The sequence below is a fragment of the Leptinotarsa decemlineata genome, unplaced genomic scaffold, assembly GCF_025532065.1.
Source record: "Leptinotarsa decemlineata unplaced genomic scaffold, Ldec_3_MD MMD2_tig00026307_RagTag_RagTag, whole genome shotgun sequence".
NCBI classification, from domain to species: domain Eukaryota; kingdom Metazoa; phylum Arthropoda; class Insecta; order Coleoptera; family Chrysomelidae; genus Leptinotarsa; species Leptinotarsa decemlineata.
In genome coordinates this window covers 15,501,323-15,506,347 of record NW_027412681.1, presented here as the reverse complement: position 1 = coordinate 15,506,347, position 5,025 = coordinate 15,501,323, and the positions used below count along the sequence as shown (strand labels likewise).

At 31.4% G+C, this 5,025-nt stretch overlaps 1 long non-coding RNA gene across 1 annotated transcript; it reads left to right on the top strand.

Moving 5' to 3' along the window:
* The first annotated feature begins 1,735 nt into the window (after positions 1-1,735).
* LOC141485176 (uncharacterized) lies at positions 1,736-2,590 on the top strand. Its single transcript, XR_012467070.1, has 3 exons — positions 1,736-1,907; positions 1,963-2,050; positions 2,110-2,590. It is a non-coding gene; the product is annotated as an uncharacterized lncRNA (long non-coding RNA).
* The last annotated feature ends 2,435 nt before the right edge of the window (positions 2,591-5,025 follow it).

The following is a 5,025-nucleotide window of genomic DNA, read 5'->3' as shown; positions in this document are numbered from 1 at the left end:
TTTGCTCAATGTAATTGTTATTTTCAGCTATTCAGCTGTTTCAGGGATTTCAAATCATTTTATATAGTAGACAATGGAAGTCCAACTAGAGAAATTGATCATGAAACATTGTCAATCACCTTCAAACAAACGTTATGAAAGGACTGATATGGTATTTAGTCATGCAAAATCAAATAGAAATCCTCTTTTGACAAGGAATATGTTATGTTGAGCTATACACGAATCGTCCTATTCCGAACATCTAAATGTTTAGATGATTGGAAAGAAATTTGAGGGACTAGGAACTATGGTGCATTTGACAGAAAGAAATAAAATAAATGTTATGGGTAAGAACATATTACCTCATAAAAATTTAAACAGTGAAAACATTTTTTATTTATTTAGGATTGGCCAGTTACGAAAATTATGCTAGTCAAGATTTTTCTTTACGAGAAATTGCCCACGAAATGGAGATTTTTGTAAAATCCACCAGAACTATTTTGAAAAAGAACAAATGTATGCTACAGGATATGCAAAGTTCATCACCTCAATGAAAGGGATTACGAAATGAGAGTACGATTTGCGAAGTAGTTGAGACGTAGAAATAGGGAAGTTGAAAATATTTGTAAAAATATAATATGGACGGACGAATCAAAATTCACCAACAATGGTTGGTTCAACAGAAATATCCATTTAAGGTGGAATAATACAAATAAACATTCACTTAGGGAAACCAATTTCCAAGAAATGTTCGGAATAAATGTTTGGTTAGGAATTGTGGGAACAACAAACATCTTTGGCCCTTTTTTTCACGATAATCATTCGAATAGTGGAGTGTATCTTCTTTTTTATTCAATGAATACTCTCATGAATTACCACTAAATATCCGCCATGAAATACAATATTTTCAACAGGACGGCGCTCCTCCATAATGCAGCAATAGTAAGGAAACATTTAGATTCAATATTCCCAAAAAAATTAATTGGAAACAATGGACCAATTAACTGACCATGTAGATTGCCATGTAGCTTTAATTTTTTGTATAGGTTTAATTTTTTCCAAAAGTTCATTTAAAATTTTTTTTTCAGTTTGATTGTTGTTACTGATATTAATGGAATATTCCCTCTATGTCATAAAACGAATGTATATATTCCAAATATTCATAAAATATTCTTGGAATATATACATGCCTTTAGAATATTCATAGAATATGCTTGAATGAATATGTCAGGATTGTTCCCGAAAGAATGTGCATAGAATATCTATAAATGGATTATTCTCCCGTGAATATTCAAGAATATTGTCGATCGAATATACCATATGGTATATTCTTAGAATATATCCCCACGGTATATTTTGGAATATTGTATTATATGTATTACTGGAATTTTGAATTATCTTATGATAACGTATTGAAATAATTCAATATTATTAAAAACAAAAATATTTGAAGATTTTAATCGAATGCATAATCTAACTTTTTGAACTTAACGCGAAGACTCTAACTGTTGGAAACGACAAAAAAATTCGAATAGGCCAATAAATGAACCAATGCATCAATGAATCGGTTTACTCTCATCCTATTTGTCTTTTTGTAATTGAAATTATTCAATTACAAAGCAACAAATCCTGGCAACAGAGAAATTGGGAAGTGAACTATTGGACGTTTCTTATTGGTCAATTGAAGTGTAGCGCGCGACAAACATCGCTTGGCAGCTTTGCGTTGAAATCGACATTTGATTCAACATGGCGGTTGACATGGCAGGTTTGCGTGTGTAATGTATGGTGTATTGGTGTCAGTATCAAAGTATAATTCTCTCATGTTCAGTGTACCATTTATAGTTTGAGGCTGTCCAATTTGCAGCACAGCGAATAGTTTGCTTTTGCATCTTCAAACAGTAGAGTTACATATTCAGTCTTTAAGAAAAGTAAGTAAATGACATAATGAAGCCACGATGCTCAACGTACAATACCTCATTTCAGGCCCGAGGAGAGTTCGTGTGTGGGATTTGTTGGTTTGACATGTTTATAAACTAGAGTGATTTTAGTTGTGTATCTTCAGTAGAGAAAAGTAAGTGAATGACTCTTTTGTATCATTTGTTTTCATAATTTTTATAATTTTTTTTCAAGATAGTATCAATATGCCCAAAAAGGAAACGGAGTGGTACCCGGTACAAGACGGTGCGCCAAGAAACTGAAAACGTAATAAGTACTTTTCAACTAGGGAATGCAAGTTGCTCTCCAAGTCATAAAAAGTTGTAAATGTTCATGAGGAACCTATGAGAAAAATATCTATTTGATTTTTATTCCAATTTTATTGTGCCACTTTCAAATAGTAAAAATGAACGTTAATGTTGGACAAATAGCAGGAAAACCCTTCTGGTGAGCAAAGTTTGGATAACTTTGAGTAAGTGAAATTCATTGAAGAACCCATCATACCACTCATTTAAAATAATTTATTTGTGAGTTTATTTTTTGAAGTAAGAAACCTATATCTCGCTCATTTCTTGATGTTATACATTTTTTCTCCTTGAATGAAATGATATATTTATTATTTTTCAAGTAGCGCTGATGAATTCAGAGAGTTGTTATTTTAGTATATTTTTCAGTATACATTTTTTTGAGAGTAGGAACATCCTAATTTGAATACATTTCTAATATTTGTAGCATGACAATATTCAGGAATATTTTATTCAGTGAATAAATATCTCGAATTAGATTTTTCATTTTCAATATTTGTAGAAACGTCAAGTATTTCAATGTATATTGTTTCTGAAATAAATGTATTTATGAATATTATGTATTTTATTACTTATATATATATATATATATATATATATATATATATATATATATATATATATATGCCTAATAGCATATACTCGTCACATTCTTGGAATATTTCAAATATTCCTAGGATATTCATAAAATATATTTTTAGAATATTCTATGGTGATTCCCTATTTTATATTCCTACAATAAGTTATGAATATCCCCAATATTTTATGAATATTCCTCGGATTCTACTCCCGGAATATTCTTAATAGAATATACCTTACATATTCTAAGAATATTTCAAGATATTCCAAGAATATCCCCAAAGAATATTCTTAGAATGTATCAAAGGTTCGCCAGGAGCACTTCCAGGGAATATTCTCCAGGGGATATCTATATCCATGGCATATTCATAGCATAATACAATATCCGTGAATGTATATTCATGAAATATTCCTGGAATATCTATTGCTATGTGGGGAAACGCTATAAAAATATCAAATATAATATACCCTAGGATTGTGAATTTATCGCTTCATGAATATCTGTAATGAAAAAACAGGTCTGTATTTAAAAAAAGTTAATGGTGGCCACGTTGACACGAAACGTTTTATCGAATATGTATTATTACATCGTCATAGTACACTTCGAATACAATAACATTTTTTTCCCATTTTTTATATTCTCCGAAACAACAATTCCATTCGAAAAGAATAAAAAACAGCATTTTTGGTTTTTCCCGTATAACTCGAGAAATCTCGTAAATTTTCTACGACCATTGTATTATTTTCGATTACAGTTACACTTTTTCACATTTAATCGTCTTCGTATATGTTCGGTTTAGAATATAACAATGTTACCACATGATAAAAGAAACGTCCTGTATATTTAAAGTGACCAGACGTCCCGTTTTGAACGCGACTGTCTCTTCATTCACGTAAAATAGTCCCGTTTTCTAAAATCATCTCTAAAAAAACCGTTGATAGGTATCGGATGTGGAGCCCATATAATTCACAATGCTATAAAATCTGCTGCAGACGGCCTACCTTTAGATTACGGAAGCATTATTGTAAAAATATATTAATTTTTTTATATTTATACGGTTGGAGTTGAAGCTCTAAAGAAATTTTGAGCTGAAGCTGAAATAGAACATCACCAAATGCTCGGCTACAGCAAATCTCGCTGGTTTGCGCTGATGCCTGCTTTGGAGAGAGTTTTGAATTATTTTTTGAGCATTGAAAAATACCCCAAATCAATAAAAGAATTTTTTGAAGATCCTACATCTGAATTATGGCTTTGTTTTTTAAATTCTCAGTCGGCAAGTTTTCGCCAAGCTGTTTTGAAGATCAAATGTCAAACTGTATCGGCAATTGAAGCTGCAAAAGAAGTCAATCAACTCATTCAGAATTTGATTCAAGATGGAACCAATTAGTTTCTTCCATTTACTGTTTGTAATTTAATCATAAAACGGAAAGATGATATTTATAAAGATTTTGTGAAAAGAACAGCTACAGAATTTTATAAAACAAGAAGTGAATATTTGGAAGAATGGACTAACTTTCTCACTAGAGAAATGGAGATATTTTATTAGGCAGATTAAAGAGAAGTACCTGCGTGGGAAGATGTACAAAATGCATTGGATGTATTGATTGAAAAGGGATACATTGACAGTACTAAAGATTCAGAAGTATTTGACGAATTTTCATTAATTTTAAACTATGTAACTCCACAAAAAATTACAGGCTGAAATGATTTAAAAGTTCACACAGAAACTCTTTGGGTGGAAGTATTCAAACACGTTCGCTCCAACAATCTGCAACATGAAAATTTTTGTATTTCAATTGGCTGTTTCTTGCAAGATCACCACCATCCATATACCTTTGAAAGTAAAATTTATTTCCTATCGTGACTTTCGCAGCCTCAATCATGAACTATTTCGTAATGATATACAGAATATTAATTGGGGTGACTTTTATCAGCTTGATGATGTTAACGAAATGGCTATGTTTCTGAACAATGAAGTCGCCCCGGAGCGCTAATTAATTTTAATTGTTGTTTTTATTTTATTTTTATCGTTGTTTTAATGAAATACAAAAATATTATCCAACTATTTGACAGACATACCCCCATCCTCACCAAAAAAAATCAGTAAACCACCAGCCCCTTGGCTGACTTACACCATCAAGGAAATGATTGCTCTTAGAGACCGTGCCTTCGGAAAATTCAAGCGAACTCCGTCTCCTACTGCTTGGAATAGTTATGAAGATCTCA